The following is a 24,851-nucleotide window of genomic DNA, read 5'->3' on the forward strand; positions in this document are numbered from 1 at the left end:
CGAGCATATTGCGCAATGCCAGAATTATTCCCAGCCCGCAAAGCAATGGGCCTCAAGCGCTGTGAAAACAATGCCAGCTTCTTAAAGTGGCCAAAAGAATCAGCCCCTCGCGTCAGGGGCCCTATGCGCTACAAGCGCGCCTCACCGGAATGCTGGGAGGGGGGGTTTCCCTTCCCCTCGTCCGGCACTTCGTCAGGCCTCAGACGCTCCCCGCCTTCCAGCACTCACTCGCGCTCTGGCCCGGCCGGTCTCAGGAAGCTCTCCGCCCGCTCTCAGCTTCAGGGAGCAGCGGGGAGCAGAGACGGCAGGCCGGGGCTGGGAGCACTCGCTGGATTCCCTCGGCGAGGTCGGGTCAGTCTTCCCCGGTCCCGGCGGTGATCAGACGGCACTCGAAGAGGTCCCCGATGAAGGGGACCAATCCTGTCGCGGCAAATGGGGCGAGCCTCCAGCAGCACCCGGGAGTCAGCCAATGGCAGTGCGGCTCCCGGGACAGGCAAGCAATGACGCTCCGCTCCTCTGGCCAATCACGGCCCAACAACACTGATGACGCTGCGCGGCACGGGCCTATCCCGTCGCGGCGTTGGTGAGGGGGCTCGGCTCCTCCAACCAATGGGAGCGCGGCGGCTTCGTTCTTCGGCCCCGCAGCTCCGATCAGGACGGCACTTCGGTAAGAGGTTTTTCTGGCCCCGGGCAGCGGCGGTGATCAGGCGGCAGATGATTTTAGAGGGCGCGGGTCACGGACAGACCGCCCTCTTAGCCTCACAACCGCTCTTGAGTAAATTCCACGAGGGGAGGCACCACACACCTCCGACCCTCGCCGGGAATGTGCCGATGAGCACAACGATCCCTTCTTACACTCAGCAGTTGAGCACCACACGCTCCGGGTCCAAAACAACACGATCTTGCAGTAATTCTTGGCAAAGCTTTAGGAACCTTTAACCCTGGGTTCCCAACAGGAGGCCAGCTCTTCTCAGGCCCTTGGAGATTCAGTGGAGACACAGCACACAGCAAAGTCTCTGTAGTTTCAAGCAGGCAGGGTCACAGCACACAGCAAAGTCCCTTTCTCCTCCTCAGCTTTCAGTTGCACGGCAGAACGGGTCAGCCCTTAGAGCACACAGCAAGGCAATCTTCCTTTAGTTCTCCAGCAGTCCTTCTTCCAGCAGAGGTTCCTCCTTGATTGTAGGATCTTGGAATCTAACTTCTGTAGTCAGGGGTCCTTTCCTTATACCCCTCAATGTCTTTGAAGTCCTTTGAAGTCTTTGTGCAAGGGGGCCCTGGGCCCGGTCTAAACCAGTTCTGGGGGTTGCGGAGCACTGAGGTGTTTCTGGTTTTCTTCTTCCTGTCAGCTTCAGGGTCAGAGGTGTCCGTTGGCCGGCAGGAGAGAGAGCCAGCATGGTGGTCAGGCAAGCACAGCCCAGCACTGTCAGGCGCTATCTCCTCCCACCTCCCTGGCAGCAGATGTGGCCTTTGATCCCCGGGCTGACTCCGACCCCCTCCTCCGGGGGTTCTGCAGCCCCCACCACACCCATACCAGACAGGCATTCCACAAACCCAGGCACACAGAAAGGTTTAGACAAGAGAACAGCCACTTTCTAAAAGTGCTATTCTCCCACACAGGATTTAAAAACAACCTTCACTAAAAGATGTGTTATTAAATTCTGAGTTCAGGGATATCTTTCACTCATGTCCCATCTTGTTCCTATGGGGAGTTAGGTTGGGATCCATTGGGTCCAGCCTCCCCCATGTTACTCTATGGAGCAAGATAGCCTTGCAGCAGTGAGCGCACAAAATGGCTGCTGCCCACTACCAGAGCATGTGACCTGCACTAGTACATGCTCTACCTTATCCATACACTGCACCCTGCCCAGGGGGGTACCTTGAGCCTTCCATAGGGGTGACTGAGGTGCACAGACAGGGAAGGGTTAGGCCCAGCCAGTGGGGACACTGGCCAGGGAGACATGGCAGTCACTGACTGCACACAGGCCCTGCGCTGGCAGGCCTGAGTCACCACTTTAGGGCTACTCATGTGGATGGCGCAATCTGCGCTGCAGGCCCACTAGTAGCATCTGTCATCACCAGCCCTGGCACACATAGTGCACTTTACTAGGGACTTCATGGTGATGCAAATATGCCAATCAGGTATATTTAATCGATATGGCAATTTACAGAGGGAGCACTTACACTCTGGCACTGATCAGCAGTGGCAGAGTGTCCAAAACATCTAAACCAGCAAAAACGAAATCCAGCACAGCATCAAAAATACATGAGTCAGAGGCAAAAAGATGGGGGAAACACCACACCAAAGGTGTCAGGTCTAACACCGCCCTCTAAGAGGCCCTCTGACTGATAATCTTAACAAGTCAGGAGATTTGGAATCTCTGTTCCTAATCAGAAGGCCCAAGGAAATACTTATCCAAATGAGCAGACCGCCAGAAGGGCGACCTCTCCCTGAAGAGTAAGCGGTAGCTGGAATAAAGTACGTTGTATAACCAACTTTATAACAAGGCTCCAGACACCAGGTCTCTTGGAAAATATATATTCCAAAAGACTCAATAAAACTGTTCCAAACTGGGAGGTCTAAGTTTCTGGAGATACCCGCAATATTCCAGCTAACAATCCTCAAGTCATCATTCATTAAAGTTTGCCCTCCTAAGATTCGTGGTGAAGGCGTGCTAGGGCCTGGACGGGGGTCCATTGGTAGGCCCACCGACGCCCCAAAGGTGCAACGTTTGGCAATAAGGGGGCAGCCGGGTGGTACCCCTTGCAGGACATCAGGCGGAGGAAGAGTAGTGGATATCAACAAGGGGGTGGGCCCAGGTGTAACCTCAAACATAGTTAAATTACAACTCCTAGAGTTGGCAGCTAAAACAGGAAGCGTCTTGGCTGGATGATGATCATCAGGTCAACAGCCCCACCCCGACCAGTAGGAGCTTGGACCAGAATTCTGGCTAAACGCTCTTGAGAGGGGAAAGTCATAGTGAGAATATCTGTTATCCCTGATCCCCCGGATTAAAGGACTGGGAAGCCATGGGTTTGCTGGAAGGGGATTGAAGTAGCTAAGGTCGCGGGTGCTAATGCCAAAGCTACCCTTGTTAAAATGTTGATTGCAAATAAAACTAGCTACCCTGGCATCTTTAAAATTGACCAGAATACAATCTCCCTTTAAGTCCTTCGGCCTAGTGCCAACCCAACTAACCCGTCTTACATGAAGAACCTGGCCGTCAAAGGAACTGGGCAGAGGTCTATTTTCCCTAAGCCAAAACATAGTTTTGTTCTTAAGTTCATTATACATTTCATGTCTACCCGGCTTGAGCAAGGGGACCCCGGTAAGTATAGCTACAAAGGGCTGGCAATCAGGGGGTAAGTTAACAAGGGGAATACTAAATGCACCCCTCTCCTCCGCTTTCTGCAATTTAGGCGGGGGAGTTGAATTGTCAGTCCTGACCCCTTTACCTCCCTTGCTACTATTTAAGCTCTTGATTTGCAATGAACGCCTATTGGCAGGACCTGTAGGCCCTTTGACCAAGTTTGCATTGTTATTGCAAATCAATTGGGCTATTCGTTGAACAGAAGAACCCAAATCAGCAGACCCTGCACTCCCATGTTCCCTATGTGTACCCTCTGTAAGTGGGGTGGGAGCATTCGGCCCTGACATTCCCGAGGCTTCCCCTAGTATATCATTGTTATCTAAGGGTGTTGCCTGATGAAAAGAATTCCCCGAAGGCCCAACATCCCTGATTTTTGAATGGAGCTTAATTAGGGACCTGAGAGAGAAAAAGTTGTCCAGAGTGGCCTGCTCAAATCTGTCAAGCCGCTCCGACACCCCCTTCACTCTCTCAAGCACCGGGAGAATCAGGGATTTCATTAGTTGTTCAATCTGGGCAAGAGAGGGAACCTCAGGTGGGTTACCTACAGTAAGAGTAGATTGGTATTTGGCATTCGTCTGCTTGGGGCCTGAAATAGTCTGCCTCGCCCCCATCCCTGGCCCCCTAGATTTCGCACACCCCTTAATGCAGTTTAATCTCGACTTCTTGGGGGGTTTAAATAGACTACCCTTGCAAGGACTTGTGGTGCGCTTCCTTTTAGAGGGGACTACTCCAACTGCTTTCGCAACTGCTTCCCCCGAGAGGGGAAGGGGTCCCTCTTGGGGAGCAGCAGTGCACGGGAGAGCGGGGGAGACTGGTGTCTCAGAAGGCAATGGATCAGAAGCGCGAATTACGCGCCCACACGGCTCTATGGTAGAGAGCCTGTCAATAGTAGCCCTTATGGCATTTACCCTTGGGCAATCAGAACCAGGAGTAACAGGGTCAGATGGGACAGTAGTATGTTCTGGGGAGGAAGCTAATGCTAAATGCCCCAAGGATGATCGACTATGTACAAGAAATTTGCGTGAAACGCGACGTTCTGTAAGGGCAATCTCCTGCTCTAGGACCGAAAAGGCACACGTAATGAACTGGTCCATGGTGCCGCTTATGGAAACCCCCCCTCATGGTTTTACCAGATCGTGTTGTCATTGGCATAGGGAATCCCACTGGTAGGTGAATCTAGCCAGCTGCCGGACATACAAGTAACTATCAACAGTGATTACATAGTAAGCAAGTCCAAATAGGGCAAACCTTAGGGGGGGGGCCCAGCCCAGCCCCGTTCGGCCCCGGGCGGCCACGGACGGTCCCGCCCTTGTCCCGGGCTTCTCCCGGGACGCTCCCGCGTTGCGGTGGTCAAGGTCTATTAAGTAGCATCTGAGGTGGACGAGGGCGGGGCTTCCAGCCGAACGCGTGACCAGCTGTGTCGGGTCAGGCAGGGACTCCTGGTACTTGGAGTCCCTGCAGTGTTCGGCGCGTTCTTCAAGCTGGCCCTCTCGCCCGCCATTGAGTACACACAACTCCCAGAACAAGCGGCGGCTCCCTCCACTGTCCAAAACCGCGAAGCGGGTGCAGCGAGGTGTAGGTCCAGAAACACCTCTCACTGCAGCAGCAAATAGGAAGGGCTTCACCCGGTCACAAAGTTACAGAGAGTATTTAAAACGATTACACTATTTTGCTAAACTGTGCAATCATTTGGTATGTTTTCACTATTTTGCTGTTTGAAGTGTTGCACAATTACTTAACACAATACCTATGAGTTAAGCCCGACTGCTCTGTGCCAAGCTACCTGAGGGTTGAGCACAGGTTGAATTAGAGGTGCTTGTGACTTCACCCTGACAATTGTTGTGGTTGCTGCTTGAGTAGGGTTTCACCCTCCTCAACCACTAACCCAGTTTCCACCTCTCACTGCAGCAGCAAATAGGAAGGGCTTCACCCGGTCACAAAGTTACAGAGAGTCCCAATTGCGGTGGTGAGCAAAGGAGATTTAACGGTGCTGTGCGGGCGGGGCTTCCAGCCGAACGCGTGGCCAGCTGTGTCGGGTCAGGCAGGGACTCCTGGTACATGGAGTCCCTGCAGCGTTCGGCGCGTTCTTCAAGCTGGCCCTCTCGCCCGCCAATGAGCACACACAACTCCCAGAACAAGTGGCGGCTCCCTCCACTGTCCAAAACCGTGAAGGGGCACCCACGAAGCGGGTGCAGCGAGGTGTAGGTCCAGAAACACCTCTCACTGCAGCAGCAAATAGGAAGGGCTTCACCCGGTCACAAAGTTACAGAGAGTATTTAAAACGATTACACTATTTTGCTAAACTGTGCAATCATTTGGTATGTTTTCACTATTTTGCTGTTTGAAGTGTTGCCCAATTACTTTACACAATACCTATGAGTTAAGCCCGACTGCTCTGTGCCAAGCTACCCGAGGGTTGAGCACAGGTTGAATTAGAGGTGCTTGTGACTTCACCCTGACAATTGTTGGGGTTGCTGCTTGAGTAGGGTTCCACCCTCCTCAACCACTAACCCAGTTTCCACCTCTCACTGCAGCAGCAAATAGGAAGGGCTTCACCCGGTCACAAAGTTACAGAGAGTCCCAATTGCGGTGGTGAGCAAAGGAGATTTAACGGTGCTGTGCGGGCGGGGCTTCCAGCCGAACGCGTGACCAGCTGAACGGGGCAGGCAGGGACTCCTGGTACTTGGAGTCCCTGCAGCGTTCGGGCGTTCTTCAAGCTGGCCCTCTCGCCCGCCAATGAGCACACACAACTCCCAGAACAAGCGGCGGCTCCCTCCACTGTCCAAAACCGCGAAGCGGGTGCAGCGAGGTGTAGGTCCAGAAACACCTCTCACTGCAGCAGCAAATAGGAAGGGCTTCACCCGGTCACAAAGTTACAGAGAGTATTTAAAACGATTACACTATTTTGCTAAAATGTGCAATCATTTGGTATGTTTTCACTATTTTGCTGTTTGAAGTGTTGCACAATTACTTTACACAATACCTATGAGTTAAGCCCGACTGCTCTGTGCCAAGCTACCCGAGGGTTGAGCACAGGTTGAATTAGAGGTGCTTGTGACTTCACCCTGACAATTGTTGTGGTTGCTGCTTGAGTAGGGTTTCACCCTCCTCAACCACTAACCCAGTTTCTTACAATTTCCATGTATGCTGAGTTTCCATATTGGATGTCCATCAAAGTAGAAGGATCTGCACTTTTTTGCAATTTTGAGTCGTTGAATTGATTGTTGATGTCTGACAAAGCAGGTAGTTATGGCTCTCGGGGTGACTGGTTGGAAGCACCTTTGCTCCCACTCCATGTGCTGTCTGAAATGTCGGTGTTGATAAAAAATCAGTATTTAATATTTTGGTTTAGGAGCTGGGGAAGAAAAGTACCAACATCTTCTCCCTCTACTTTATCTACATTATCAGTGAGCCCATATGATCCTATTTGTCCCATCTGGTGTGAATGCTGTCTCTGTGTAGATGTATGACATCCAATCAATTAATGGCATAACCACACCATATTGTTCGCTTGCCCTCAGAACTAGCACAAAGGGCATCATGTATATCAGTACATTTGTTGAAGCTAAGGGAGGCGAGGATCATTCTACTTGTGATTGTGCTTAATTAATTTCCTACTATCTTTAGGAGAAGACAGTCTTAAGGATGTGAAGCAAAGTCTAGTTGGTGCAGGATGCCAATTCACATTAAAATTGAGAAGTATCTCTGTCACTAAGTTGGCAAGAGTTATATTTTAAGTTTGAAAGTGGGCCAGGGAATAAGGTTGGCTTCACACTACAGTATCAAAGAGTGTTATGTAAATGTGGTAATAGCTTTTAATATTAGATGGGGGGGGCTAACTCACCATTGACAATAATTGTGTGCCATGTTTTGAGCTCTGGGACACCACCGCAAAGCATCTTGGTGTAGAGGCTGAGGTCTCAAAGTGCTGTCCACTGGGAACGGTAAGCAGTTCCCAATGTTTTTGCTTTCTATCCCTGATTGGATTGTGTCACGTCATCCCTGTGGGTGGGGATTACCATCTGTGCACCTTGGTGAATCATCTCCTATGGGATTCAGTCAGAACTCAAAGGTGTGGTTTCTCAGGCCTGCTTGCTTCGGTACAGTGGGAGGTGATAAGTCCTCTTGCACTGGAGAGTTTAGTTCATCACTGGTGGGTACCAAGATAGAGGTGATCCATTGGCCTCATCACTGGTTCCTTGGGTATGGCAGGAGTTCAGTGTCAATCAGGTTGTCTGATTACATTAGGATGGTGCCCAAGGGCAATCAGCAGCACATAGCTTCACTCCAGGACAGCAATCTTCTCTGCGGCCTTGCTCTGCCTCACTACTTTAATTTCCAAATTACAAATAGGTGGTAAGATTGTACCTAGCAGGGCAATGAATACGGCTCTACATTCTGATGGAAACATTTGACTCTGTTGTGGCAATAGTACTCTATATACTGAGTCAGGGTGGTAAAATCCTGGAAACTTTGCTGCGAGTGGCAGATCCATGCTAAGGTGGAGGAGCGCCACCCCACTGCTTTTCGCAGTGTATTTAAAGGAAAAATAAAATGACAATAACTCAATGTTTTTGTCATTTTATTTTTTCCTGCCGCTGCAGCTTTTTGGGGTGGGGCTGCTCTGCTCAAAGAGCAGGAGGAGGAGTAGTGGCACTCACTTAAATGCACAGGAATGTTTGGCCCGCCGTCTTAGGCCTGCCAAACAGTCATGTGCACTTTGCATGTTCTCCTCCCAGGCTATATTACAGCTTGGGTGGAGAACATGCCCAGGCTCCCAGTCCCCGACTGAGTGCCAAACCACAGAACTCAGACCAATCACAACACTGCATTGCAGCATTGTGATTGGCTTAGGGGAGCCTGGGTGCTTCCTGTTCCGGCTGGAAGAGGAGAGACGACTGAGGAAAGACACACGAGAAGGTAAGTTTATTTATATTTTTCTTAAACCCCTTCCCTCCCCTGCCCTCTGCCTCACCGCCCCCGATCCGTGCCAGCCACCACTTGGTGCTTCACATTCTGGAACATAGTAGAAACTGATAAGCCAATAATGCTTTAATCATGCAAACACTGAAGACATAAAGGAAGTTTCTGTAATCTGACAGATTAACACTATCTGATTCCTGAGACTATGCAATTATTAATCCAAACGTTTTAAGAACGCTGTCCAAGTCCTAAGAACAATAAACAGCCCCATAGCATAATGCTAGCCTGGCTGACGAGGGGTGATACACCGAAATCGGTCACAGGATGTTTGTTTCCGGTCCAGGGAGGACCTGGCTTGGCAGTTCGGGCTGGATTGTACCCATGAGGTGCAGGGTCTAGTCTGATTTGCATATGACTGGTCCAAACTGGGGTGGCATGGTGAGCAAAAAAAGGATGGACATAACCCAGATCTCTTGACTGGGGGTAAATGATTAATTTTTTCCGCATTCTGTCGATTATTTGTGTGTCTTTTGCTTTCTCGCCTGTAGCATAATGAGTTTTCCTCAACTCTTACCGCATCCCAGAACACATGTGCCGCAACAACACTGATGAACTCAGATGTATTGGATGAGCACCTCTAGCAGCCTGGAACCTTGAGTATTATAATATTAGTACTGCTGAGTAACACTTTAATAACACTCTGATGTAAATTACGGTACCCTAGAAACATCAATGCACAGAGTTTCAGTGACAGCTCCTCGAGGGAGTGCTGTGGGGCGCTGGGGCAGGGTGGGGCCAGGGCCGGACTGGGAACAGAAACCTGCCCTGGCAGACTGCTCAGCTGCCCCCCCCTCCCCCCGGTGAGGGGGAGTGCAGCCGAGCAGTTTGCGAGGGCCAGTTTCGGCCGATTTTGTTACCGGGAGCCGATATTGCCGACCCTCGGTAACAAAAAAGGCCCCCCAGGGGCCCAAAACAGGCACCCAATCTAGTGGCCTACCGGGAAACGCCCGGTGCCGGCTTTGGCCAGTCCGGTCCTGGGTGGGGGGGAGTAAACTCTGGCGTACGGCCGAACAGAGTTAAATTAATAATTAAATAAATAAAACGAATTGCATTGCTGGCGCTGCAACGCCATTTAGTGATGCAGCGCGTGCAATGTAATTTGTTCTATTTATTTATTTATTAACTTAACTCTGTTCGGTCGTACGCTGGAGTTAACTACCCCCCACCCTGCCCCTCCCCACACCTCGCCTCACCGCCCCGCGGCACTCCCTCGAGGAGCCCCCACTACAGGGTTTTTTAAGTTTCGCCCTGGCGTTGCAACTGCGTAGCAGTTGCTCCGCCCAAGGGCGAAATCTAATGTTAGCTCTATAGTGGCGACTTGACACCGCCCTTTCTTCCATTGGCTAGCTCCATAAATGGAGGCTAGCCATTGGAAGAGATTGGCCGTCAATCACGTTTTCCAGAGAAAACGCGATTCGGGGGCGTTTCGGGGTCTTTTTTAAGCCCCGCCCCTTGTTGCCGGGCCGCGCTGTGATTGGCTGCAGGCCCGGGACACCCCAGTGACGTCATTGCCCGGGCCGCGCTGTGATTGGCTGCCGGCCCGGGACACCCCGTGACGTCAGCCAATCACAGCACGGCCCGGGACCTGACTTGTTATTACTTTATTCTCATCTCCTTTAGGGCAAACGTTCTGTGGCTTGCTTGTGTCTCAAACGAGGTAAGCATTGTTGCCCTGTTGAAAACTCTTACAAGCCAAGACTCTTAACCTACGTGTATTTCTGTTGTATATATTCAGTTTCATACTATATTGGTCCAGGAATTGTTTAAAATGCATAATTACATGGCGTTGTTAGGAAAATACATTTTTTGGGGTGAGAACTCTCAAAGTCTCTTTAGAAACCTGCTGAAAAGCTGCATCAGATGTTGTAATTTTTTTCTTAAGTTAAAACGATGGTACACTGGCCCTTGCTAAGCTAGTGCCCTGGGCGGAGAAAAGTTTGGTTCCCCATGCTAACTCTAGTGAACATAATGAGGAGGCAGGAGGCCCCTTTTGTGTTTTCTGGTCTGTCCCTGGCTGAGCGGTGAATGGTAAAGGAGCTTTGGTTACGGCCTTTGTAAAGGAGCATCTTCTGAGATTAAAATGTTGTCTCCGCTGCCCGTGTGCCGGGGCCGGTACCGCTTTAAAGGGCAGCCATATTTTGGCGAACTGAAATGGTCCCTCAGCAGATCGGGCTTGATTCAGTCTATGTTTAGTCAGGAAATTCAAAGCTGCGTGCGGCCGCCGCCCTCGGAGCTCCGCCCAGCGCAGCCATGTGTTGGTGCCGGCTGCAGGACAGACGCCGCAGACCCCAGACGGCTCGCTCTGAGGATGTGACCATTGGAGAAGGGAGCCGAGGCGTGCCAACATGAGTAAGTGAATCGTTTCATGGGAAACTAGGCTGTGTGTTGCCTCGAGTGTCCGTGCACCGGGTCCTTTCCCGGCAACGTGCAGTGACGATAGCGGCCATTAGCCGGGCTCCTGACCCGTCCCAGGACGAGCCCGCAGCCCCTTATCCTACTTACAGCGTGTTCTTGTACTTATCGTCCGTGGATCTGCTTCCACTTGCTTTTTGTATAAAACCGTATACATATTTGACTGCTAGTTTTACCAGCGGACACTCGGTTTTAATAAGCACGCGTTTCCGTATCTTAACCACTTCCTGCTGCAGGCGGTCTGTGTAGGTTCTAAGGACAAAACAATGCAATTTACTATGTGCCAAGTCAGAGGCCTGCTGGAGGCGTGGCTCCCGTGTTGTGAGAGTAGCAGTGATTGGATATTCACAGGCGGGCAACTAGATCCAAATTTCGGGGGGGGGGTGAAAATTATTTCGGGGGGGGTGTAATTCTTTCAAACATAGACAGAGTGGATGTAAGAAGGGGCGAACACACAACAAAAGCCTCATTTACAGGTAAATAGGGTGACCAGATTCTCAAAACAAACAAGCACTGGCGTTGCCAATAGGTCTCGCAGTAGGAAAGTTGGAGCTATTGGTTTTGTAAATGACATTTTATATTTATATATCGTTATTGGCATTGTCAATAACAATATATAAATATAAAATGTCATTTACAAAACCAATATCTCCAACTTTCCAAATGCAAAACCTATTGGCAACGCCAGTGCTTGTTTCCCTATTGGAACTACACTAAGGTGTGTCTGGATCCGGCATTGCATTGCAGTAATTCTGATGGTTTGTTTTTTTCACAGAAATTGTGAGCTATTATCTGGCACACGGCAGTTATGCCATTACATCCTGACACAGATTTGAAACTGGTATTTCTCCAAGGACAGGATTTTCGAAGGCGGAATACTTCAGTGCAGCTATTGGCCACACCACTTTTCCTATTACATTGCTGTTGAGTACAGAGGTAGAACTTAGGAGAATTGTATTATTTTCTACCAGCATTGGCTCTAAAATCAGGGTTATTTAGCTGCTGTAGTTGGAAAAACGTGCAGTAAGATGCACCTCTTGGTACGTTTTTTCCACGTTTTTCTCACATGTATGAGGACGGGTGTCATAGATAATGCAGTCACTCATTGCAGCACAGGTCTGGTATTGAAAAAACCTAGGGGTTCACATTCTGTATCTGGTCCTTCTTCTCATTTCACTTGCCTTTGACTACTGACTCCCAGAATCCTCTCGGGGTCGCGTGACGTGGCCTTTCTGCTGCATACTAAGCCATTATTTAATGGATTGCCAGTTTTATTAGCTCTGGCCACAAGCCTGTTTCATTTTATTTGCCGTGACCGAGGTTTAACTTGGAGCAAAAAATGGATTGTCTCTCTTAAATCTATACGTTAACAAGCCTTGGTCACTTGACTTTTATGTTTGGACTTTGAACATTGTGTTCACAGGTTTAACAAAATCTGCTGACCCATGAAACTAGTGAGAGGAGTTTGGAAAGAAGAGTGCGCATTCACATCAGGAAGTGCAGTTTGTTTTTAAAGTGGAGAATGCAGTCACAGCAATATTTTTCCAGCCAGACCTGGGCCAACACTAATAGGAGTTACCATTTTATTTTGCTAATTTTACAACTTGAGGGCCAAAGACTTAGGGCCTCATTTATGAAGTTTTGACGTAGGGCAGCACCGCAAGGAATCTTGCAGCGCTGCCCTGTGTCAAAACAAAAGGGCAGGAACGCGCTGTATCTATGTGATACAGCTCATTCCTGGTCTTTTCCCCAACGCCGGCGCACAGTGAGCGAACGTGCGCCAACGCAGCCACCCTTGCACCATGGTGCAAGGGGGCCTGCGTTGCGGGGCTGATTGATTTTGTGCAGGAAGGGACACCTTCCTGTACAAAATCAATCAGTTCAGGTGATTTCCTTTATCTATGTGTGCTGCAGAATGCAGCACACATTGAAAAAGGAAAGCACAGGGAAAAATTAAAACATTTCTCCTCGTTGCGACTCCCGAACGCCACACCTGGGGGGCATTAGGTTTTGACGCATTCCCATTTTTGCGATTTCTTGTAATTCTGGGAATGTGTCAGGTTCCATGGGTGTTGCGTGGGAACGCCCACAGCAACACTGTTGGAACGCCCCTTTGATGCCGTTTTCTGCGTGGAAGGGGCACATATTCATAAGATCATGAAAATCCATGGAAAGTGATTTTATGTGGCCTTATAAATATGCTGTGGCAAAGTGCGCCACCGGAAAGTCAAAAACTTGACTTTCTGGTGGCGCAAAAGTGCCTGTCGGGCCTCATAAATGAGGCCCTTAGTTGGCTAGTTAAATGGGGGGGGAATTAGTGAGGGAAAAATGATGAAAGAGAGCAAGCTAGAGAGATTAGAGGGAAGATGGCTTCATGTTACCTTATGTTCGTTTCAGTCAATGCGCCTGGAGAGAGGCATTATTAAACTGTGCTCACTATTTCTATGGCTCAGCCAATCTCCCTCTAGAGATGAGAACTGCTCACCAGGAGTGTAGAGAGAGTTGGCAGGATTGTCCCCACTGACCTCAGATATTATGCTGGTGTGTATGCAGAAAGTCGTTTCTGGAAGCGGTCTTCCTGTAACGAGAAGGATACAGAGTACGCATCCATGCATAAATGGGTAAGATGTTGCACGTGTGATTGTCCAAGAAGGTATGAAGGCTTTGGACCTCTCTGGCGGTGTTGTATTCCAAGCAAGGCACCTCAGATTTCTTAAATTGTGTTTCAGGGTCTCACTTAGTCCACAAAATCTGGTGCCTGTACCCTCTAACCTAATTGATGAGTAACTTCTAAGAAAGCTTGGTGCTGCTAAGTACCTTTCACCTCACCTAAACACTCACATATCTCAGAGACACCTGCAAATAGGAGGAAACAGTAAAATTCCTTTACAACGACTGCATTACAATGCAGTCCATTACCCCACATTTTTTACTCTGCGAAATCTTTTACAATGCAGGGCTTTACACAGCAAAACATTCCAATGCATTCCCCATTACAAGGCCCCAGTGGAGGTAGAATAGTACATTTCGTTGTAATGGACAATGCATTGTAATGGATTGCATTGTAAACGCGTGTGGAGTAAAGTGTCATATTCCCGCCGGTGTGTTACTTTTTTAGGATGCACTGGCTACTGTCCATATTTAAAAGGCCTTGTAAAGTCACCCAGCATGATTTTTCATGGCCTTGCAAATATGGGCCCCTTTCATGTATTACTCAGCGTGAAAGAGGCATTCCATGGGTGTTGCTGTGGGTGTTTCCACACAACATCCATGGAACTTAACACATTTAAATATTTACTAAGTGTTGTTAACCTGGGAATGCGTCAGAATCCTACACCTTCCCTGTGGAGGCGTAGGAGTGGCACAACGAGGAGAAATACTTTTATTTCTCCTCCTTTACTGCTCTTTCAAAGTGTTCTACATTTTGCAGCACACATAGAAGGAGCAAAATGCCATTCATGATTGTTTAACAACAATCATCACAGGAATCCTTGCACCATGCTGTGGTGCATGGCCGGGGAGAAGGACAGGAATGCGCTGTATCTTGTAGATATGATGCATGGCAGCGGAGCAGGAAGGCTTGCTGCGCTGCCGTGTGTCAAAATACAGTAAATGACGCCCTTAGCTTATATAAGTTTTTCTAAGACAAATCTAAATTTTCACACTTTTTCAATGTAAACATTATAATTATTTGTTTCGCTTATGTGGCAATTATATCACAATACACAATTATTGTGAACATGGAAGCATCATCGTGTAAAATTGTGTATAGTAAAGGATTAACCTGTCCCCTTGTGAAATTGAATAGTAAGTTGTGAGAAGAGAGATATTACGAACGTTTATTAAACGTTTGAGAAATTTTTAAGCAGTCCTGTTTAATATTTGATGCACACAGATCTGCTAATATATTCTGTCTAGCTCTGCCTCTGTGGTAACCGAGTGGACTTTTCTCATTATATAGTCATGGTGGGAATTGCAGAAAGTTTGGAGGATACTGTTGTTTTATGGGTATGTTCTTCTTACGATCCCTCCCTTAGCTATTTCTTCTCTCTCCCTACACTTGGTGGTCAATGTGTTTTGACCTTGTGGGTGCTCATTTGGTGGGTTCTTTTTTTTTTTTTTAATTTCCGAAATTCTTTATTGTATATATAAAAATATAATTTTACATACAGGGAAGAGGCTTATACATGAGTGGAAAGAAGAAAAGAGAGAAAAAAGAGAGAAAAGAGAAAAGGAAAAAAAAGGGGGGGGGGTGGCATTCCGTACTCTTGAGATCATTCGCCAATTCGTAGTCTCATAGTCCAAAGTCTCATAGTCTCATAGTCATATTGCGTCCATTGGTGTTCCTTGGCGTTGTGACCAAGCATCTTGCTCCCCGCACCGCCCCGGGGGATAGTGGAGAGAGATATAGGTTATAGGTTAAGTAGGAGATGTACACGGTGCTCTGTTGGCACTAGCCTGTTTCTGCCCGTGACCTCAGATGTATCACGTTCACGCCTACGGTGGCTTGTGTGATGACAGGTAGTGGTCTAAAGATCCCCACATGGTCGACTGCTTGTGCGTCTTCGGTGTGTGTTTTGCTGTTATGTTGTCCGCCCCTCTAAGGAACGTGACCCAGTTGAGCCATGCCTGGGGAGCCGCCTTTGATGTGTCCTTCCAGTTAGTTAGGACTACTTTGACTGCGGCTGTCAGCAGGAGATCTATGAGGTCCCTGTCCTCAGCCTTTGTGATTGCCTGTGACGTGAACCCTAGAGCCAGACTTGTGAGGTTCGTTGGTATGTCTATGCCTGTGATCTCGTGGATGAGTGTTCTGATCTTCCCCCAGAAGTCCTTGATTTTTGGGCATTTTAGAAGGAGGTGTTCTAAGTCCCCCCTTTCTCTATCACAGTTCCAGCACATGTCGCTGTCTCTAATGCCCACAGTGGCTAATCGGGCTGGTGTCCAATATGCCTTGTGTATCAGCCAGAATTTTGTCTGATTCAGCGTGGCCGTCACTTTTTTTCTACTAGTGGACCTCCATAGCTCTGCCTTGGTTTCCTGACTGAGTGCTTGACCTGCTGCCTCTCCCCAGAAGTTTAGGACCTTGTCATTGAGTTTGGTGTGTTTGGGGCCTAGGATCTTGTAGAGGTGTGCCACCTGGTGTCCTAGCGTGTTCAGGCTGTTTGCCAGCTGTATTATCGAAGGTGTCTGGGTGTTGAGGTTCGCCTTCCTGATTGCGACTTTTATCTTCAGGAAGTTGTATAGTTCTACGCTGTTTAGGTTGTACTCTCCTTTCAGGGTGTCGAATGTTACATCTGCACCCTTGTTCTTAAGATCCCTGGCTGTGGATATCCCTAGGCTATACCAGTCGTGCATGTCGAGGACCTTCCCCCTGTATTTTAAGGATGGGTTGTGCCAGATAGATTCAAAGGGCCCTCCTTTGATACTTGTGTTGAGAAGTTTGTCAATTTTAAGCAGAGCTCGTTTTGTGTTTCTGAGTACCGGGTTGTCTTTAATTGCCGGGTGTTTGGTGGCCGTGAGGAGGGAGATGGGTTTCATACCTTTTAGCAGCTCCTGTTCTAGTGTTAGCCATGCCGGTGTGTAGTCCTGTCTTGGGTCCAGCCAGTGTAATCCCTGTCTAGCTAAACACGCCTCGTGGAATCGTTTGAAGTTTGTTATGTTTAGCCCCCCCTGTTCCTTTGATAATCTGAGCTTTTGCATGCTTATTCTGGCCCTCTTCCCTCTCCATAGGAAATCGTTCAGTATCTTGTCTATCTTTTTGTGGAAGTCATCTGTGTTGGTTAGGGGTAGCATGGCTAGCATATAGTTCACCATAGGTGTGAGCATCATTTTTATTGTTTCTACCCTCCCCCACCATGTTGTGAACTTGGGTGACCACCCGTCTACTTTGGCCTTGATTTTCTGGATTATGACCTGTTCGTTATGTTCTAGTGTCGTGCTCAGGTTTCTCTCGAAGAGAATACCTAGATACTTAATAGGTTTAGTTTGCCACGCTAGGCCTGACGTTCCTAGTACTGTACTTGTTGTGTGGATGTTTAGGGGCTTGCATTCTGATTTGTCCTTGTTGAGTTTGTACCCTGAGACCTGGGCGTACCTCTCAATTGTCTCTGTCAGTGCCTTGATAGATCTCTCAGGGTCTTCTGTCATTATTAACACATCGTCTGCATACGCCGCTAGCTTAAATTTTTCTCCTCCGATTGGCACTCCAGCTATATCCTCGTTCGTTCGTATCATTGTAAGGAGTGGCTCTATTGCCAATAGGAAGAGGCCAGGTGAGAGTGGACAGCCTTGTCGCGTGCCTCTGCCCAGGTTTAGTATGTTTGAGATGCCCCCGTTCACTACCACTCGCGCCTTGGGGCTGTTGTAAAGCGCCATCACCATCCTCCTGTAGTTGGGTCCTAGCCCGAATTTCCCCATGCAGTGATCTAGATAGGGCCATGAGACTCTGTCGAACGCTTTTTCGGCGTCCAGGGCTATCATTACGGCAGCTTTACTGCTCTGGGTCGAGTGGTTGATTATATGGCATAGTAGTCTGGTGTTGTCATGGGACATGCGGTTTTTGAGGTATCCTACCTGGGAGTTGTGTATGAGTTTAGGTAGGTAGGCGTTAAGTCTGTTGGCTAGTATCTTCGCGTATATCTTGCAGTCTACGTTTATGAGTGAGATCGGCCTGAAGTTCTTCGCCTCTGTCGTGTCCTTCCCCTCCTTTGGTATGACTATTATATGAGCCTCAGCCATTGATGGGGTCATGCGTCCTTTGTGTACGCACTCCTCAAATACCTGTTTCAAAGTGGGTTGGAGTGTGGTCAGGTATTGTTTATAGAAACCTGCTGTAAAGCCGTCAGGCCCTGGTGCCTTGTTCTCTTTGAGGCTGGCCGTGGCCTTCCTTATCTCATCTTCCGTGACTGTTAGCTCTAGGACTTCTCGTTCTCGCTCTGTTAGGGTGGGAGTGGCTATGCTGTTGAGGAGTTCCTCGCCCCCGTCCTCTTTTAGCGTGTCGTCTCTTGTGTAAAGACCCTCATAGAAGTCCCTGAATACCTCCAGAATGTCCTTATTGGCAGTCTGGGCCTTATTATGTTTGTCTTTGATCGCTCCAATTGTGTGCTGCTTTTGTTTCCCTTTCAGATAGGTTGCTAGATTTTTCCCCGCTTTGTTGGCCGTGCATAGATTGATTGATTTATATTTGTTGATCCAGGTCCCTGCTCTTTCGCTTAGTATTCTATTCAGCTCGTACTTCAGTTTGGTTAGCTCTGTGAGTGTGTTTTTGTCTTCTAGGCTTGCTATGTGGCTGTTCTCCATTGTTTTGATCTCTTTCTCCAGGTTCTCTATCCTCGTGTTCCTTGCTTTGTTCATTTTCCCTTTTATTGTCATTACTACCCCCCGTATGGTCGCTTTAAGGGCATCCCATAGTACCTCTCTAGGGGTCTCTGGTGTGTCGTTGATTGTCAGATACTCTCTAATTGCTGTTTCTATTTCTGCCTTTGCAGACGTGTGTTGAAGAAGGCCGTCATCGAATCGCCACCTGCGTGTTGGCTTCTCGTTATGTCTGCCTGATAGGGATAGGCTTATGTGTGCGTGATCTGATATTGTTCTGGGACCTATCTCCGTGTGATCTATGAGGTGTGTGTGTGTTTCTGACATTAGTATGTAGTCGATCCGACTATAGGAGTTGTGAGGGTTGGAGTAGAATGTATATTCTCTTGCATCCGGATTGCTTAGGCGCCAAGGGTCCTTTAGCCTCAGCTTTGTGCACAGGTTTCTCAGGATGTTGGGGCTAATAGTAGGGGAGCGTCTGCAGGGGTGCTTGTCTATTGCTGGGTCTAGGACTTGGTTAAAGTCTCCGGCAACGATCAATAGATCTTCCATCGGAAGGTTGTGTAGCTGAGTGCCTATCCCCTCCCAGAATTGTTTGTCCTCACTGTTGGGGCCGTATATGTTTGCGACATGGTAGGTCTCTCCTGCTCGCTTGAGACTGGTCACTAGTGTCCTGCCCTGGGTGTCTGCCTGGTAGCTTGTGAGGGATAGGTTCGAATTTTTGCTGAGTAGTGTTATTACCCCATTCTTTTTGTTCAGGGCTGGCGACCCCACCACCTCTCCTATCCAGTTAGCTCTTAGTCGTTGTATGTCTGCCTCTTCAAGCCTGGTCTCTTGTAGCACATAGATGTCACTTTTGAGTTTCCTTAGGTGTTCGAGCACCTTCCTTCTTTTTACTGGGCTGTTCAGCCCTTTGACATTAAGGGAGACTATTTTGATATCTGACCCTATGCTATTCTGGCCGTTATGTATCATTGATGCTGCTTTGTGTGCGCTGTACTGGTGGGCTACCCTTAGGCTCCCTTGCTGTCCTTGTCATGTGCCTGGTCATGTCTCCGTGGTTCCTTTTGCTCCTACTAAGTGTAAGTGTGAGAGAGAAGTGAAAGATGCAAGAGCTGCATAGAAATGAAAGATAGTCAATAAGCCCATGTACTGAACCCTCCCCTCCCCTTTTCCCCCCCTCCCCCCTCCCCCATTCTCGCCTTCCCGCCCCCCTCCCTCCCTTACTTGCAAAAAGGGTGTGCGACGACAAAGTTCCTCTGCTCGCATCATCCCTGAGGTAGAGTTGGTTCCTTCTCTGGCTGATTATGTGCTCTTTGCTCGAGTCTCTTTTATGTCCTTCAGTCTTCCTATTTCCTATTTCCGGGAGCCTTCCTCGTCTTGCATTCTGAGGTAGATCGCTGTTCTGCGCCCTCCTGCTTAAGCTTGACGTGTGTCTCTTAATCTGACTGTTCGTTCAGCGGCGACGCACTCCTCTTTGCTGCCCCTGGGCTTTTGTTCTCCTCCATTTCCTCCACTGCTGGTCCTTGCAGGTATCGTTTTAGGGCCTCTGGGCATTCAAAAAACATCGGTTCTTCATCAGGTTTGGGAGGGTGGGTGGCTGTGTGTAGAAAGACTCCTGTACAGTCAATTGTGCCGTCTTATGTGATTTGCGACATACACACTACCTACTATTGTTTCATAAACTTGTCAGTACAAGAGGCTGCTGTTTCTTGTTTCTCTAATTCAGATTTCAAAATGTCATTCGCGATCTCTCTTCTCAATAAATTAAAGTTAATTTGAGGAAAGCACAATAGCAGGCTGGTAAAATTACCCTCAATTCCTGTGGGGATAGAGCATTAAGTGTGCTTGCCCTTCAACATAATGTTTTCCGAAAATAATGTCAGAAGTTCTGTACTCTAGTGTGTGGTGTTGAGAGTTGTTATATATCAGGGAGGCAATTTTTTCATCTTGTTTATATCTCCCTGCTCCATGGATGCTGAGATTTTTGTATACTTTTTACTGTACATCTCGGGAAGAGTCAGGCAGGAGCAATGCTGTCTGTGGCACCTATCTAGGTCACCAAGAATTTGAAAAGTGCACAAAATCACCACCTTTGGTGTTGTGAGTAGCATCTCAAGATTGGGGCAGTCTGATCTCACTTTGGAAGTTCTTGCCTGGAGCACTATCAGGTGTAATCGGGCTGTTGTTCTGTCTCCTGATGTAGAATTTCAAGTTTTTAAGGGAACCCTCGCTCAAGTATTAGTATTATAGTTAATATAGAAATGGAGTTATTTGATCCGAGTACATGGCTTTATCAATAAAATGATGATAGGGATTGGATTTAATCATCCACACTAACGGAGACAAGTATTCAAATGTAGGCATCTCTTGCTTTCCATCTATACGAGAGTTTTCTTCTGAAGATAGTGTTTTGTCAAATGTTTAATGTGTTGACTTGTTGAGAGCAGTGCACAGAATACCTGCACAAGCCTTTGTACATCTAGGGAAGCATGACAAGAAATTGGCGTAGATTTAATTTATGAACCCCACATATAAACATACCAACCGTTAGAATTCACTATCATTGCTCCTTCTCTTCAAAGAAGTATCTCCTATGTTGGTCCCTTTGGGATTGCACCAATTGGTCAGTAATGTGGCCCATTGTGCGGGTCCTCTGTGTAATTTTTTTCTGAGAAGTGGCATACTAACTGAGAAATGATTAGTAGATGCTTGGTTTCCACGAGATAATGGCCCGACATGACACAGGTCCCTGTGGTTTTTTTTTTTTTTTTGCACCAGCAACATGCTTAATTTGTTAATGAGGGAAGAGGTGTGGCGCCACGGCCTGGGCGACTGACTCCGGAATCTGGGGATCACGGTTCGATCCCCGGCAACGGCGGCAGATTAGCCCAGCACCATGTGACTATGGGCAATAGCTTGCTTAATTCTCGACGGCCCCCAGCGCCTAGAGACCCTAACGGGTGATTGTTCGCGCTTTACAAATGTGGATTTATTATTATTATTATTAATAATCTTATATAATTCAATAATGTGCTTCCACTTCAATATGTTAGGCATAAGAAGGTGGGTATAAAGAACAGGGCAGATCAGCTCATAGCTGCTAGTGTCCGCTGGACACATTCTAGATTCCCAGCAGGTACTTGCTTTACCAGACACTCCCTCGAGGACTGGCCAGACTTACACGCCACACCCATTCCACACAAGCGTCACAACTGCAAATAAAAGGGCCCTGGTGCACGTGCTCGTGGCCAGTGATCTAGCATACTTCATTTGTCGGTGGGCATCATTTTAGTAGCTTGCGGGCCTAAGGCCCACATCACTACACTGCCCCGTGCACTTTTCATCCCGTTTGCAATTGCTTCTAAATAAACCCTGTCCACTCAAGTGCTCTCCTGGCAAATGCTAAGCTTGTGTGTGAATGAACTGTGTTGGATTATCTTGTTCATTTCAATTGCCTGCACTTGAATGAACTGTGTCAGCTGGTTTTGATCCTTTCAGCTCAATCGTTTATCCATGAATGAACTGTGCTCGCTTATTTTTTCTCTTTCCAAGCGCCTGGTTTTCAATAAACTGTGCTAGCTCAGAGTACTTCTTCCAACTGCTTGTATTTCAATAAAGAGTGGGACCTTATTTTACCCCATCAAACTGCTGGCGCCGGAATGAACTGTCAGCGTATCTTCTCTCTTGTGACAATTCTGCCTTGGGATGAGCTGCAGGCAAATCTACATCTAACTGTCCTCTGCAATCCTCCTCCCCCCCTTCACCTAACCCCTGCATCGGAGGGATGGTGCTGGCAGAAAAACTCCTGATCTCATACTGCACCCGAGTAAACTGCCCGACCCATTTGTCCCTTTATAACAAAACTTGCTGTAGTAGGGGTCAAAATAAAGTTTATTTCAGAAATAGATTCCTTAAAACTTACAGACAATAAAACAATCATTTAAACACAATATTTCGATGTTATTAAGACCAGACTTGCTGCAGTATAAATCCTACTTTGGACAGCTTATGAGGTCACTACTGACCGCTCTCCTTCCCAACTAAATGTTCCCCATCAAGCTGCACAAATAAACCTGCAAATTAGGAAGAGTTGACTGCTCCTACGGTATCATACACAACTTTGCCCCACTTATAAAATCTCCAGAAAACTTCTGTCTCACAATCAATTTCACCCCATTCTATACAATCTTGCAAAATCCAAAAACCTTGTTCAACCACAAACTCACATTCACTTAGCTGATATACATCATAACACACACAGTTTCCAGCTAGCATATCAGCTATGCCTTATGTTTATCAGCTCACACTCTGCCCACAAATAATTAGCTGATGTTGTGTTGCAGGGATTCTGCACATACACAGAACTATGCGCAGGAAAATGTGAGCTTGGTGTATAGGAGCTAAGCCTTCCCACCACCTTAGGGCCCACGAACCCAGGACTGATTAGCTATAGTGTCTCACTCACTCTCCTACACACTTCTGAGGAAGCAAATGATTAGACACCCCAGAACACAACACTCCCAGATCTCTCAGGAAACGTGGTAGCAAGACACACCTTTTCGCTCACTCTCTCGTACATGTTCACAGTAAGAACTGACCGAGACACAAATCTAGCTTAAAGTGCTTATTTTAACTATTGTGCTCTATTCGAGCCACAACCAGCAGTAAAATGGATAAAACTAATACAGTTAGCATTGCAGCAAGGTCATATATCATAAAGGGAGATGTCATCATATGACGACACTGGATAAAGGACTATTAGGCCTAACCACTCTCCACTTGGGAAGAATAAGTATTATTATATAATAGAAGATCTCTGGGGTTTGTCAGCAGACCCCATACCTTAATGCCTGGGTGGCATATCTACATATTAGGAACCGCATTGCTCTTCTCCCTGGAAAGCCCCCTCTCCAAGGCTGTCTTTCCTAAACATGCATCCCCATAATATCAAAGTACGAATTTCCAGCCCTAGCTGTGTAGCATGTTTTGTCTAGGTGCTAGGAACTGACCAGAACAGAATAACAAGGGGCATTGTTTATCAAACTTGGTCATAGTGGTCAGACTAAACTCCAGGAACAGGCAGAGAACAAACTAAGCAGACGGTCCTCAAGTGAAAGGCATAAACAGAGTCTTGCAAAAATAAAGCCATGTAGTAACGTGTGCAAAGGCAGCATCATGACTGCTGGGCTCTTGCTAACTTAGCGATGTCGCCAATGTCCCCATCAGCAATGCAACAGTTGATGTTCTTCTAACACATCATAATATAAAATGTTCTTCATAACTGAGGAATGGGGCAAAATCCAACACAATCCCCCATCTTCGATTAATTCATCCCACCCAGATGGCTCCAATGTCCACCACCTACGTAAAATATGCATCTAACATCAAGAAACTCACACTGTCCCAGACTCTCTCCACATCATTCACACACCGCACAGCTTTGAATATCTCTATACCATCCTTTCCTTAACATATTTCACAGCATATATCACCTACAGTGGCCCAAAACCTGTTACCGGTAGACTTCTCTGACTTAATCACCCGATCAACAATGTGCATCCCTAATAACACCCGCATACAAGCGTCTCCAGCCAACCTCAGTTTCACAACCCAGAGTCAATGAAAGACTACGGGCTCAGTATGACAACATCGCGGACATCACTGAACCGCATCTAACTCATGACACCCTCACCCATGTACAGGGTGCTAGCCATGACCTCATGTTATTCAATACTCCCTGCCTAACTTACAGCTCTCCCCTCATGCTTGATTTTTTGCAACATAAACAGACAACAGCAAATTAAGATCCCTTAAATGTTTTCCCAGTAAATCTCTCCTACATATGCTATATACCCTCCACCTCTATTAATCAGACACTGTGGACCACCTCCTGCAAATACTTAATTCTTTCTCAGATACTCACATAGACCAACAATCAGAAAATTAAAACACACACCCAGTGCTTCATAGTACTCCATAACTTAAACTCACCCAAACCCAGTTACCATGAAATTGTAAATATGACACTTGTTTAAGTCACAAAATGGCCTCAAAATTGCATACTCTTACAACCTCATTGACTTTTTCAGCTCATGAAACCAGTCTGGTGTTGCTATGTTCCATTCTACAGGGTGCCTTGCGTGGCAGCTCATAATGGACTGTTCCCATGAGCAGCAGGGTTAGTTCTCAATTAGTTGGGATGCTACCCTTAGTAATTGCCAAAGACTGAGACTATTTTCTAACATTCCTCCTATCACCTAGTGTGTGTTTGAAATAACACCCTAAGTGTACACGCGCAGGTCCAGAGTGCCCCTTGCTGTGCCACAGGATCCAAATTTTACCCCACTGATTATGTCTAATAAGGCCTAAACTGGTCTTGGAATGCTTGTGTAACTTTCTTTAGGGGATGTCACATGGCAATTTGTGATGAACTGTTCTCATGAGCAACAGGATCAGTACTGATTTGCATACGGTGGGCCTCTGTTTAGAGCAGCCAAGTGAGCAAGAAGCAATGGGTTTGAATGCTACCTAGAGTCACTGCCATTGATTGGACTGTTTGTAATCATTCCTCAGCCCACCTTTGTACATTTAACAACCTTGAGAAATGAGTAGCACTTCAGCTTCAAAGCGTGTGTATTCTCATAGTATGGGAACATTTTGGATCAATATTCATACCATAGAAGATCACTTTATGCCAAAATCTCCAATGGCCTGCCACCTTTAGCACAAAGAAAAGATGTGGCTCGCTTATCTGTGTCTTAAAACTAATCA

This window comes from Lissotriton helveticus, chromosome 4_1 (genome assembly GCF_964261635.1).
Source record: "Lissotriton helveticus chromosome 4_1, aLisHel1.1, whole genome shotgun sequence".
In the NCBI taxonomy this organism is placed as follows: domain Eukaryota; kingdom Metazoa; phylum Chordata; class Amphibia; order Caudata; family Salamandridae; genus Lissotriton; species Lissotriton helveticus.